This window comes from Symphalangus syndactylus, chromosome 1 (genome assembly GCF_028878055.3).
Source record: "Symphalangus syndactylus isolate Jambi chromosome 1, NHGRI_mSymSyn1-v2.1_pri, whole genome shotgun sequence".
Taxonomy (NCBI): Eukaryota; Metazoa; Chordata; class Mammalia; order Primates; family Hylobatidae; genus Symphalangus; species Symphalangus syndactylus.
The window spans coordinates 151,596,662-151,611,889 of record NC_072423.2 but is presented as its reverse complement, the minus strand read 5'-3'; positions in this window follow the sequence as shown (position 1 = coordinate 151,611,889).

Sequence of the window (15,228 nt, the reverse complement as noted above, 5' to 3'; positions counted from 1 at the left end):
AATAAAATATCACAGGACAGAAACTGCATAGCAGCACAGATCTAAGGACTCCAAAGTTGGATCAACATTTTTTGACACTAACTTCTTTACTTGAGTAATGTAGTCTGATGTTAAGATGGACTAGAGTTTGGGCACAGTGGCTCATGCCTGTAATCCTAACACTTTGGGAGGCTGAGGCAGCAGGATCACTTGAGGCCATGAGTTGAAGACCAGCTTGGGCAATGCGGCAAGACCTTGTCTCAACAAACAATAAAAACAATTAGCCAGGCGTGGTGGCACACATCTGTAATCCCAGCTACGTGGGAGGCTGAGATGGGAGGATCGCTGGAGTCCAAAAGTTTGAGGCTACAGTGAGTTATGATGGCACTACTGCACTCCAGTCTGGCTGACAGAACCAGACCCTGTCTCAAAAAAACACAAAAACACAAACAAGCAAAAGATAGACTGGAAATACTAGTGGTAACAAGGAAAACAGTATACAGAATAGCTTTAGTTTGTTTGTTATCTTGTTACTAGGGCAGCCCTAATGAATTAACTGGAAAAGTTATTTTTCTTACTGTTTTTCTTTAGTCACTTTATTTGTGGGCGTAGTTACTTAAAGAAACTAGATGCCTCGGCATGGCACCAGAACTTCCTGACACCTGATCAGATACCGGAGGGAGATAAGACCCCACAAACCAGAGCAACAGGAAAAGGTGCCCCAAGTTGCCTTCAATGCTAAAATTCTCTCCCCCAGAAGAAAATCTCCACTGTTTTGTTTATATGTGTTGTATGAAGACATAGGTTTGAATCCAGCCTCTATGTCTGCAGTCCTGCCCGCCATATGCAAACATTCCTCTCTCACCCTGCTCCTAGTCCTTAAAAAAAAAAACCCCATGCCTTCTATAGTTCAGCGAAAAGGAGCATTCAGAGCCAGAGCGTCCCTCCTTTGTTCCCTGGCCAGTGAATAAAACCTGATTGCCTTTTCTGCTAGGAAGTTCTTTCTCTGCCACCAATACAAAGTGGGAAAAGAACTTGGTTTACGGGCAACAGTTTTATATGTAATAATAATGCTCCTCCAGCCCTCTAGACACAAGAAATTCACTCTGGGTTATAAACAAGGCATACATGCACAAGAATCCAGCAAAGAGATAAGAAATCTCCTCCCTCCTTTTCTTTCCCTCTTTCTATGGTTTATATAAAGTATATGAGATGGGAGTGAGGGCTAAACTGATTTTATCTTGCCCAAATTCCTATCTAAGGGGTCTGGGGAGTCATGCCCTACAAATCATAAATTCTCATCAGATGGGTTTTCTTTAACCCTATATATCATGACTTACTTTGCAACCTGACTCTGGCATAATGTTACGAGACAAGGAAGAAAATCAAAATATTTTACCCCAAAACATATTTCGTTGCCATATTTTGAAATGTCCCTGCAAAGCTGTTCTTTGCGAGGAGGTGGGGAGGAGGGGACAGAATTTGCATCTGTAAAGAATTTACTTATTTATTTATTATTTTATTTTATTTTATTGTATTTTACTTTATTTTATTTTGAGACAGTCTCGCTCTGTCACCAAACTGGAGTGCAGTGGCGCGATCTTGGCTCACTGCAACCTCCACCTCCCGCATTCAAGCAATTCCCCTGCCTCAGCCTCCCCAATAGCTGGGACTATAGGTGTGCAGCACCATGCCCAGCTAATTTTTGTGTTTTTAGTAGAGACGGGGTTTCACCATGTTGGCCAGGACGGTCTTGATCTCTTGACTTCATGATCCACCTACCTTGGCCTCCCAAAGTGCTGGGATTACAGGCGTGAGCCACGGTACCCGGCCAAGAATTTATTAACATAGCTGTATCTTTTTCTTCCAGACCCTCCCAATCCTAAAGAGATAACTAAGATCCGAATAGGAAACATTTGTCATGTATTGTCTCTGAGGGCAGCCACTATAAGACTTCAGAAGAACTTTGGTCTCCACAATCTTTATCTTAAACTGAGCATCCCCTTTCTATCAATCCCAGGTCTTTAGACGAAGTCAACCAATTGTCCACCATAAAATGTTTAGATTCACCTATAGCCTGAAAGCCCCACCCTCCCCCCCCGCCCCCGCTCTGAGTTGTCCTGCCTTTCTGGACCAAACCACAAACCAATGTATTTCTTACATGTATTTGATGGATGTCTTATACCTCTTTAAAACATAAAAACCAAGCTGCGCCCCGACCACCTTGGGCACAGGTTCTCAGGATCTCCTAAGGGCTGGGTCATGGGTCATGGACACTCATATTTGGTTCAGATCAAATCTCTTAAAATATTTTCCAGAGTTTGGCTCTTCATCGACAGGAATAGACAGAGAAAGGAGTTAATGCAGCAGGCCTATACTGTTGTCCTGGGAAAGACTTACTTTCAAGGGTGGCCCTTGATGGACATCTGGGAATTTAGATTTCAGGAGTGTTCCTGAAACCGCCGTTGAAAAATTATAACAGTGAGAAAACTATGACTGTGAAAGAGATCTGATCTAACCAACCCCTATCTTGCCTTTAACCTCCAAACTGCCCTTAGTCATTTCTGGGCTTGGGCCAAACTAACTTTGGGCGAAATTTAATTTGCCATTCAAATGATTATAGCCCCTCCCCAAAAAGAAACCACCTTTGTAAAGATAATGGAAGACCACCAGGTTAGGAGGATGAGAGGAGCCTGAATTCTGCTAAGGTGTAGACACACAGCAATGGTCACCCATTATTCCAGGGGTCACAAGATTTGCAACTTCCCCAATTAGTCCTGCAGATAATATCACAGTTGTAGAACCTGAGATTGGCCTTTTGAGATGGGCTTTCAGATTTGTGCATTTCTGACAACCAATGACTCTCCCGCGACCACCAGTTTGTCCTGTGGGCCCTGTCCAGAAGCAGACTTAGTGTGAAAATGACCCTTTTCCACACCCCTATGATTGTATCCCACCCAGCAGCTGCACCCGTCCCCTTGCCTGCCAAACAATCCTTGAGAAAACCTATCCTCTGAATTTTCCAGGAGGCTGATTGGAGTAATAATAATACTCTTTCTTTACTGCAATTCCCCTGTCTTGATAAATTAGCTGTATCTGGGCAGTGGGCAAAATGAACCCACTGGGCAGTTACATTCCCACTCTTAACTGGTTAGAGTGATTTAGTGTGTCTAGACTGTTTGTACAAATAATATGGTTTATGTTTCAGGGTCCTCCAGAGAAGCACAATCACTAGGGTGTGTGTGTGTGTGTGTGTGTGTGTGTGTGTGTATTTTAAGGAATTGGCTCATGTGATTATGGAGCTGGCAAGTCTAAAACCTACAGGTGGGCCACCAGGCTGGAGACACAGGCAGAGCCGATGCTCCAGTTCAAGTCCATAGGCTGTCTGCTGGCCAAATTCCTTCTTGCTCAGGGAAGGTCAGTCTTTTTTTTTTTTTGAGACACAGTTTCTCTCTGTTGCCCAGGCTAGAGTGCAGTGGCACTATCTCGACTCACTGCAAGCTCCCTTCCCGGGTTCATGCCATTCTCCTGCCTCAGCCTCCCGAGTAGCTGGGACTACGGGCACCCACCACCACGCCTGGTTAATTTTTTGTATTTTTAGTAGAGACAGGGTTCCACTGTGTTAGCCAAGATGGTCTCGATCTCCTGACCTCGTGATCCACCCACCTCAGCCTCTCAAAGTGCTGGGATTACAGGTGTGAGCCACTGCGCCCGGCCTGGTGAAGGGCAGTCTTTTGTTCTAGTCAGGCCATCAACTGATCTTGGAATCTTCGAAGCTTGTACGTGGTTTCCCCCAGACTTCATCCTATGTGTCTTTTCTCTTTGCTGATTTGGTTTGTATCCCTTTGCTGTAATAAATCACAGTTGTATGACTAGATATGGAGTCCTGCAAGCCCCACTAGTGATTTATCAAACCTGGGGGTAGTCCTGGGGACCCCAACACACGATATTACAAGGGCCCATCTTATTCCCTTCATCCACTGAAACATATTGAAAGGTGTAACATAAGTAAATCACATATTGTATCAAAAGTATATTATAATGAATAACATAAGAGTAGCTCAGAGGAGCTACTGATTATATAGTACTTTGGCAACATGAAGGGTCACCTAAAGACTAAGTAATAATCATAAGGCAAATTATACTTTTCAATTAATTTCAAAGGACTTTTCAGCAGATTTTCACAAAAACGAACTTAATTTTGTATGTCCAGCAAGAACTTTTGTAAACCTTTTAAATATACCTAGAATATTTTTAGTGATAAAGATAAGTGCAGAGATCCATTAACTGAAGGGAAAAATGTTTGGGAACTATTGAATAAAATTTCAAGCCTAATAGGTTTTGAAATCAGTACTAGAATTATAAATATTTCATATATAATGCTCTCTGGGTTTTAATAGTCATACCAATTAACTTTTCAATTTCAATAAAAATGTAGGAAATTCACCTCTGTTCAGTACTTGACAAATAAATCATGGTAATTACATATTCACATGGCCTATAATAACTGTTCTAACTCAGCCTAGTAACTCTAACTCACCCTATTTTTTGTAGGGAAGGGGTTTCACTATGCTGCCTAGGTTGGTCTTGAACTCATGGGCTTAAGCAGTCTACCTGTAGGCCTAGGATTTCCACATATAAATTTTGAGGAGAGACATTCAGTCCATAGCACCAACTCTTTTATATAATATACTAAAAAGGAAGACTTAAAAATTAAGCTTATCTTTTGAATTGCTATAAAAAAATAAGATTTTGAAGTTCATCAAGACATACAAAATAAGCTAAAATGCTTACACAGGTACGCTCAGGTGACAAAGATATAAAGAAATGGAAATAATTATCATATAAAAGTCAGGGTAGTGGTTACCATAGAAGAAGAAGAAAAAGAAGCCACAGCAGGGATTCTGGGGTGCTGAGAATGCTTTCTTTATTTAGATGATGCTTAGGTGTTTAATAATAATCTGTTAAAATGTACACTGGTGTTTTGTGCAATTTCTCTGTGTATGCTGTATTTCATAATTTAAAATGTATTAATTGTTCAATTATTACCAAAAATTGCAATAGACTGGGCTGGAGGAGGCGATAACAGAGTGAAAGAACAGAGATGAGGTTGAAAATTATTACACTAGTCCACATGCATGATGTTGGTGACTTGAACTAGATCAGTGGTGGAAGAAATGGTAAAACAGGCTAAGATTCATGCTGTGTTTACAGGATTGAGTTTCTAGGACTTTCTGGTGGCTTAGCTGTGGATGTGGTGGAATGGAAGATGTTAATAAATAAAACAGAGACATTAAGGGAGACACTTAGGGTCCTGGACTTAACAAATGGATGAAGGAATGGCTCCATTTACTAAGATGGAGGAGACTAGGGTGAAAGCAGATTTTGAGAGAAAGAAAGAATAATTTGGTTATAGGTATGTTAAATGTAAGATGCTTCTGGACACTGAAGTAGAGATGTTGAGTAGGTAGTTGGAGACATATTCCATGGATTAACGGAAAAGGTCCAGTCTGAAATAATCTTTGGACCAAAGACAATTTCTTTAATTTTCCAGAATATGACTTCAATATATCTTTTACCTTTTGTTTCTATTACCAATCCTATGGTTTACAGTTGGAATTCCTCTTACTGACCTTTAGGGACATCATTTTCTCTTGCACTATTCTCATCTCTATAAATAATGTAAACGCGACTGGAAATCCCGTTTCAATTCACCCTTAGCACATGGATTGGTCTGCTTGAGCTACCATCACAAAATGCCAGACTGGGTGGCTTAACCAACAAATTTATTTTTTTTCACAATTCTGAAGGCTCGGAGTCTAAGGATGCCAGTATGGTTACGTTCTGATGAGGGTGATCTTCCTGGCTTCCAGAAGGATACCTTTCTGCTGGGTGCTCACGTGGCAACGAGAGAGGAAAACTCTCTGGTGTCTCATGCTATAAGGTCACTGCTATAGTGTAGATATTTGTCCCCTCCTAACCTCATGTTAAAATTTGAGCCTCAGTATTGGAGGTGGGGCCCAATAGGAGGGGTGTGGATCATGGGGGCAGATTTCTCATGAATGGTTTTGTGCTGTCCTAGTGGTAATGAGTGAGTTGTCACTCTGTTAGTCTCCCCAGAAACTGGGTTTTTGTTTTTGTTTTGAGAATGAGTTTCACTCTTGTTACCCAGGCTGGAGTGCAGTGGCGTGATCTCAGCTCACTGCAAACTCCACCTCCTGGGTTCAAGCCATTCTCCTGCCTCAGCCTCCCAAGTAGCTGGGATTACAGGCACCTGCCACCATGACCAGCTAATTTTTGTATTTTTAATAGAGATGGGGTTTCAACATGTTGGCCAGACTGGTCTCCAACTCCTGATCTCAGGTGATCCACCCGCCTTGGCCTCCCAAAGTGCTGGGATTACAAGAGCGAGCCACCGCGCCCAGCCTAAAAGCTGATTGTTAAAAAAAAGCCCAGCACCTTCTCCCTCTCTCTTGCTTCCAGTCTGGCCGCATAGTCTCTGACATACGAGCTCCCCTTCACCTTCCACCATAAGTGGAAGCAGCCTGAGGCCCTGACCAGAAGCAGATGCTGGTGCCATGCTTCTTGCATAGCCTGCAGAATCATGAGCCAAATAAACCTCTTTTCTTCATAAATACCCCAGCTCCAGGTATTCCTTTATAGCAGTGCAAATGGACTAAGACAGGCCCTAATCCCGTAATGAGGGCCCCACCCTTGTGACCTGATCTATACCTAATTACCTCCCAAAGGCCCCATCCCCAAATACCATCACATTGAGGGGTAGGGCTTCAACACAGGATTTTTAGGAGACACAATTCAGTCTATAGCAGCACAGTTCATTGTCTCTTCTGCTATATCAATTCTCCCTTTTAGGTTTTATTGAGGTTTGGGCTTTTAGATTTAATATGGTTTTTCTGCATGGCTGAATTTCCTTTTTACAATCATTGTTTCTTCCTTTATTTCTTTTTAAGACCAAAGGCATGAATACAGGGGATCACTACACAGGCAATCAACTACAATCTTCTAGATAGTTGTACTAACAGTATAGTTGTCATTTTGTAATGTGTAAATTTTTATTTTGAGACAGAGTCTCACTCTGTCGCCCAGGCTGGAGTGCAGTGGCACAATCTCGGCTCACTGCAAGCTCCGCCTCTCAGGTGCACGCTATTCCCCTGCCTCAGCCTCCCGAGTGGCTGGGGCTACAGGCGCCCGCCCCCATGCCCGGCTAATTTTTTGTATTTTTAGCAGAGACAGGGTTTCACCATGTTAGCCAGGATGGTCTCGATCTCCTGACCTCGAGATCCACCCGCCTCAGCCTCCCAAAGTGCTGGGATTGTTACAGGTGTGAGCCACCGTGCCCAGCCGTAATGTGTATTTTTTTTTATTAGTGGAGGCATAAAAAAGGAAGCTAACATTACTTGAAGGCTTATTATGTACCAATCTCTGTGCTTTGCATTTCATATCCGTTAATTTCTTGATTCTTTAACATAAACCTAGCAATTATTGTACACATTGGCAGCTGGGGAAACGGAGCCTCAGATAATCTGCCAAAGTTACACAGTCCACGGTTAGAAGAATCGAGATGCAAACAAAAACACGACAGCAAAGCCTGTTCTTTCTACGATCCCTTGTCACCACGTGGTGAAAGAGGAAGGACAATATGTTAGATTTACGTTCTTTTATTTTTATTTTATTTTTTTTGAGACAGAATCTCACTCAGTCACCCAGACTGGAGTGCAATGGCACAATCTCGGCTCGCTGCAAACTCCACCTCCCGGGTTCAAATGATTCTTCTGCCTCGGCCTCCCAAGTAGCTGGGACGAATGCAGTTTTCAGTCAACATTTCTTTTTCTTGAGGGAAACCTCAGTTTTGCTCTTAAGCCTCTTCTACTGATTGGATGAGGTCCGCCCACATTATTGGCAAAAATTGGCTTTACTTAAAGTTGGCTGACTGTAGATGTTTAAAATAGCTACAAAATACCCTTACAGCAACACTAAATTATTGTTTGATTGGATAATTGACTGCTATAGCCTAGGCAAGTTGATACATAAAATCAAGCACCACAGTCCACCCCCATCAGTGTGGCACCCATACACATCTCCTTAAACCATATTTAATCTCCAGATAATGACAATAAGAAAGTTATGCTTCTGCCTAACATGATACAATTACACTATGTACAACCACAAATGTGCAACCTTTTCTGCAGAAGAGAATGCAACGTCCCTGGATCACTCAGTTCATTCTTTTCCTTGACATCCTGCAACTTAAATACTATGACATAAGGTTCATTATTATGAATACATCTTATGTTAGCTTATAAGGTGATAAGAGAGGGAAGAAAGCAAAGAAATATATATATATATTTAATTTATGTATTCCTAACAAAGTAGAAAGAAGTACTCATAACATTTACAGTCCTACTTTCTGCAACTGGTCAAGAGTTGGAGCTGGTATTTACAACTACTTCTTTTCCTTCCCCATTCCCTATTTCCATTGGCCACAGCAGACCCCTCAGCTGATCATAGTTCTTTGCTTGGTGTGGTGACCAAATTTTCACTTCGGAAAGGCCTGAATTGGGCTGTTGTAGTTTTTTTTTTTTTTTCATTGCCTTTAATCACAGGGCAGAATGATACTAAAAGAATCCCTAAGGAATCTCCTGTATTCCAGATTTTCTCTTCCTTACCTCCATTTTGTAGTAGTAGCCCAAATTCCCCTTGGTAATTAGGATCAAGGATCCCTGCCAGTATACTAACTCCCTTCTTGACCTGTTAATTCAGATGCATGAGGAGCCAAAGTGGCTGGGTGGCAGTCTTAACTCTCAGCTCAGTTGAATAATTAATGTGCCTCCTGGTGGAAGCATTCCTTACTTTGGAACTACAACTTCTTAAACTAGCAGAATCTAAGATCACAGGGACAGGAGGCAAAAATTTTGTTAGTGAATCAATAGGGTTAATAGTGAGTGGTGCCATTCCCACTTCTACCTTTTGATTCCCGAACCTGTGAATCCTGGGTATGGGAGAAAAAACACCATATGCTAAATGCTGAATTAGAGTATATACATCCTCTTGGAGAACCTTGCCTCTGCCCTGCAAAGTATTACCACTGACTCAGAGACTCTGTGATCTGAATCTCTTCAAAAGGCCATTCTGCTGTTCTATCAAGACACCTGTTTCAGGATAATGGGGACATGGTAAAATCAGGGAATTCTATGGCAGTTGGCCCATTTTCATACGTAATTTGCTGTGAAATGAGTTACTGAATCAGAAGCAATGCTTCTTACAATGCTTATACCATGACAGTAGCTAAGGCAGTCTATAAGTCTACAGATGGCAGTTTTGGCAGAAGCACTGTATACAGAAAAGGCAAACACATATCCAGAATAAGTGTCTAGTGTAATAAGAATAAAACACCATCTATTACATGATGCAAATGGTTCAATATAATCAGCCTGCTTCCAGGTAACTGGCTGATCACCCCAGAAAGTGGTGCCATATTGGGGACTTAGTTTTGATGTCTGATGCTGGCAGATTGGGCACTCAGCAGTGATTATAGTCAGGTCAGTTTGGTGAGTGGAAGTCCATACATAACCTTCATCTTTGCCACTATGGCCATTTTGTGCATCAATCCATGAGGTAATAACAGGAGTAGCTAGGGGAAAAGGCTGGCTGGCATTCACAGAATGGGTCATCCTGTCCACTTGGTTATTAAAATCCCCCTCTGCTGAGCCCATCTTTTGGTGAGCATTCACATGGTGCACGAATGTCTTCAGGTTTTTTTGCCTATCCAGAGAAGCCTACTGTATTAGTTTGTTTTCATACTGCTGTAAAGAACTGCTGGAGACTGGGTAATTTATACAGGAAAGAGGTTTAATTGACACAGTTCAGCATGGCTGGACGACTTTAGGAAATTTACCATCATGGCAGAAAGTGAAGAGGAAGCAAGGCACCTTCTTCACAAGGTGGCAGGAAGGAGAAGTGCCGAGTGAAGAGGGGAAGAGCTCCTTATAAAACCAGCAGCTCTCATGAGAACTCACTATAATGAGAAGAGCATGGGGGAAACCATCCCCACGACTCAATTACCTCCATTTAGTCTCTCCCTTGACATGTGGGGATTATGAGGATTATAATTCAAGATGAGATTTGGGTGGGGACATGAAGCCTTACCATATCACTGTCTATATGCCAGAGTGCTGGCAGGGCATGGTGGTTCCAACCTGTAATCACAGTACTTTGGGAGGCTGAGGCAGGCAGATTGTTTGAGGTCAGGAGTTTGAGACCAGCCTGACAAACACAGTGAAACCTCCCCTCTATTACAAATATAAATTTTAGCCAGGCATGATGGAGCATGCCTGTAGTCCCAGCTACTCCACAGGCTGAGGTGGAAGAATCACTTGAACTTGGGAGGCGGAGGTGGCAGTGAGCTGAGATTGCACAACTGCACTCCAACCTGGGTGACAGCGGGAGCCTCCATCTCAGAACAAAACAAAACAAAACAAAACAAAACAAAACAAACAAAACAAAACAAAAAGAATATACCAGGCTTCATTGTCATTAATTTTTCAATTAGTTCCTTCTAAGGCTCTAACTATTCAGCCAAACCTTTGGCCATGCTCATAAATTGGTATGTAACTACACATTTGCCCATTTCTCCTTCCAAGCAAAATGAACAACCAGATTTACTGTCGGAAGTTCAGCCTTCTGGGTGGATATCCCTTCCCCAATGGCCTTCAGGACTGTCGTAGAGAAGGACTGCAGTGCTGCAACTGTCCATTTGCAGATAGTGCCTGCATATCCTGAAGAAACATCTATAAATGGGACTCAAATGTTCTCCTCAACTGATTTTAGGGAGCACCCCATGATGCCAAAAATTTGGGCTGGGAGAGAGAAAATAATGTAGGAAAAGTGAGAGCTATGGGCACTGGGCCATTTCCTCATATAACTTACTTGTGCCCTCAGGGCCTGTTGAGCCTGATGTCATAACTGTCACTTCCATTTGATGATGGAGTATTGCTGTGGATGTACAACTTCATGGCTTGGTGGGTCAGACAATACTTAGCTTATGATGGGCAGTGCAGGTCTCACGGTAACTTGGTGATCATGGGTAGGTGTTCAGTCTCTAGTATTGAAAGCCTAATAGCAAGCAAATTTCTCAAAAGGAGAGTAGTTATCCACAGAGGATGGCAGGGCTTTGCTCCAAAATCCCAAGCAGCTGCACTGTGATTCACCCAAACAGCATCCTGCTCTGCCATTGACACCTCAAGTGCCATTATATCTGCTGGATCACACAGCCCATGTGGCAGAGCACCTTGCATGACAGCCTGCATCTGTTGCAGAGCCTTCTCTTGCTCTGGACTCAAAACTAGCAGCTTTTGGGGGTTACTCAGCAAATAGGCTGCAGTCACACATTCTATTGAGGAATATGTTGCCCCCCAAATCCTCAGAGTTTCACTAAGAGGGTTCGACTCTTTTTGAGTTGAAGAAAGGGACATATTCAAGTTTTCCTTCATGTTACAAGAGATATCTTGACATGCCCCACACCCCTGGACCCCTAGAAACTTCACTGGGGTAGAGGTCTCCACATTTTTGTTGGATTCACTTCTCACCCTCTATTATTATGTAAATGTTTTACCAATGACTCTAGCATAGTTGCTACTTCTTGCTCACCAGATCTAATTGGCATAATGTCATCATCAATGTAATGGACCAGTGTGATGTCTTGTGGAAAAAAAAAGGTGGTCAGAGTCCTAGTGGATTAAATTATCCACAGGGACAGCATTGACCCTATTACAGCTCTCTGACTGGATATGGTGCTTTATCATCTGCTTTGTCTTTCCATGTGCTAAAGCAACCCAAATTTGCCCCCTAGGACAGGCATATCTCTCCTCTTCATATAAGGCATGCCATGGCGTCTCATTGTAGTAGTCTGAATAGTGGGCCCTTGAATATGTCCACATCCTCACCCCTGAAACCCACAAACGCTACCTTACATGGCAAAAGGGGCTTTGTAGATGTGATTAAAGATTTTGAGATGGGACATTATCCTGGATTATCTGGGTAGGTCCAATGTCACCATCATTTTTGGAGACAGGGTCTCACTCTGTCGCCCAGGCTGGAGTGCAGCTGTGTGATCTTGGCTTACTGCAGCATCTACCTCCCCAGGCCCAGGTGATCCTCCCACCTCAGCCTCCCAAGTAGCTGGAACTGCAGGGGTGCACCACCATGCCTGGGTAATTTTTGTATTTGTCAGGACATGGGGTTTCGCCATGTTGCCCAGGCTGGTCTCAAACTCCTGGGCTCAAGTGATGCTCTCACCTTGGCCTCCCACAGTTCTGGGATTACAGAATGTGGGCATGAGCCCACCGCGCCTGACCACAATGGTCCTTTTAAGAGTACAGTAGGAGTAGTCAGGGTCAAACAGAAGATGATGGGATGGAAGCAGAGTTGAGTGAGGTGCTTTTAGGACGTAGGAAAAGGTCACAAGCCAAAGACTACAGGCAGCCACTAGAAGTTGAAAAAGTCAACGAAGCAGATTCTCCCCTCAAAGCTCCCAGTAGAAAATTCTCCCCAAAGTCCTCATAAGATGCCAACATTGTCGATGTCTTGACTTTAGCCCAGTGAAACTGATTCCAAACTTCTGCCCCAGAACTGTAGAATACATTTGTATTGTACTGTTTCAAGGCACTAAGTCTGTGGTCATTTGTTATAGCAGCTATAGGGAACTAATATACCCAGCCTCTTAACTGAGTAAAGCCAGAAAGATGTACATGAATAAAAGGAATGATGGAGAATAATTGCTCTCTGGTAATACCAAGTGGCAGAAACTATGATGCTTCATTCTATTGTCCTGTATAAAAATAGGCCGGTGGCTTCATATCACCTGATTTTCCAAAAAAGCCATGTATTAGTTTTCTTTTGCTGCTGTAACAAATTATCACAAACAGAGTAGCTTAACACAAATATATTTTACAGTTCTGCAGTCATAAATCTGGTGTGGGTACCACTGGGCTAAAATGTAGGTGTTGGCAGGATTGAGTTATTTTCTGGAGGCTCTAGGGAAGAATATGTTTCCTTTTTTTTTGCAACTTTCAGAGACTGCTCACATTCCTTGGCTTGTGGCTTCTTCCATCACCTTCAAAGCCAGCATTGGCTAGTTGAGTCTTCTCATGGTATTCCTCTCAACCTCCTATTCTGTCTCCCTTTTGTACCTAAGGATGCTGATGATTACATTAGGCCCACCCACATAATCCAGGAAAGTCTACCTGTTCTAAAGTCAGTTGATTAGCAACCTTAAATTTCATCTTCAATGTTAATTCCACTTTGCCACGTAAAGTAACATATCTGCAGCTTCCAGAGATTAGGACTTGAGTATCTTTGAGGTGCCATTATTCTGCCCACCTTAAATGTGGATATAAATTGTGGATTGCTATATTATCTGTAGTCTTTGATATTTTTAGGTTTTCTGTTTTTTCTCTCATGTTGTCGGCCCTCTCGCATGTGTGGTGATTCAAGGTTGTAAATTAATCTTCTGTGGGATATTCCTTCTGCAAACATCCTGGACCACACGGACTTCAGGAATTATGGCTGTGCTGGTTTCTTTTGAGGTGGTCTTGGCAGCTGTGGCGGTTTTCCATACAACAGAGATGGTTTCTCAGCACTGTGGGGCAGGACATGTTTGAGAGAAACCTGCCTACCTCAGGCTGAGGTGCCTTCCTTTGTGGAGTTTCTACCTCTCCTAAATCCTGACCACAGCCAAAAGGCACTATTTGCATTTCCCTTAATATAAGAGACTCTTTTCATTTCCAAGCTTATTGGAGCTTCCTTTAAGACACTGTAAAGCAAAAGCAGCAGCATGCATGGAAAGCCAAACAACAACAGTATTGAGTAAAAGGAGACCTGCTTGTTGTTGGGCAGACAAGACTAGTGTCTCTTAGGCAACCTTTATACAAAGTATATCCCATCCCTGTTCTTGATAACAATAAAAGCTGACACTTACATTCCATTTATCCCATGCCAGAAACTGTTTAATGCACTTGGCATATATTAACTTACTTATTTCTCAGAACAACTATTAATGTCTGTACTTCGTGTCTCTATTTGCAGGTGAGTTTTCAAAGAGGTTGCATTAGTTTGTTGTCACACTGCTATAAGGACATACCAGAGACTGGGTAATGTGTAAAGGAAAGAGGTTTAATTGACTCACTGTTCCACAGGGCTGGGGAGGCCTCAGGAAACTTACAGTGATGGCAGAAGGGGAAGCAAACATGTACTTCTTCACATGGTGGCAGCAAGGAGAAATGCGGAGCAAAATGGGGAAAAGCCCCTCATAAAACCATCAGATCTCATGAGAACGCACTCATTATCATGAGAACAGCATGAGGGTAAATATCCCCATGACTAAATTACCTTCTACCAGGTCCCTCCCATGACATGTGGGGACTGGGGAACTATAATTCAAGATGAGATTTGAGTGGGGACACAGCCAAACCATACCAGAGGTTAAATGACTTATCCTGGATTGTACAATGTTTTATTCTGAGCAACTCAGCATCAAAAGACCTAGGTTCTGGATATGGAGGAATAGGTAATACCAAGAGAAATTACACACATACACCACTTAAACAGCTTTCACTCATTTTCTTCTTTCAATAAGCCAAGTAACAACAGCAAGGAAGTAAAAGGAGATAGTGGGTGGAAGGCACATACCACGTGTTTGGGGATTGATTAATGCCTCTCACTGCCTTGGCTGCCACTCATTCTCAGCCGGTAGTTCTGATGGTCTCTGCTGGCAGAGGTCTTTGCCCCAGTCTTTGCCATTGGTTGGGGTCACCTCACGGTCAGTATGTGGTAGTCACGACCCCTCAAGCAGTGGCAGGAATCCACATTCATCATGGCTTGGTGGGTGTCCCCATTTTCTGATTGGGGCGAGTGAGCCCTCTGGGTGCCTTGCAGTCTCTTGGTTTGCAGTTGCATCAGCTCTATTCTGGTTAGCTATATCCATCTGCATAAGCCATTACATCATTATATATGCATTGTTGGCTAGTTATACCTTTCCATATGAATGCATTTCAGGACTTTCTGAGGCTTTTCTAAACATGGTTATGACTTTGGGGGAGGGCAGGTGTTTATCTCTTTTAGTGATAGAGTCATATGCAAATCCATAAAGGGGTATACATGTATGATTTTAATTACTTTTGGAAAAAAAGCTTACAAGGAAAGGAACATTTTTCGTGGGAAAACTTGTTTATC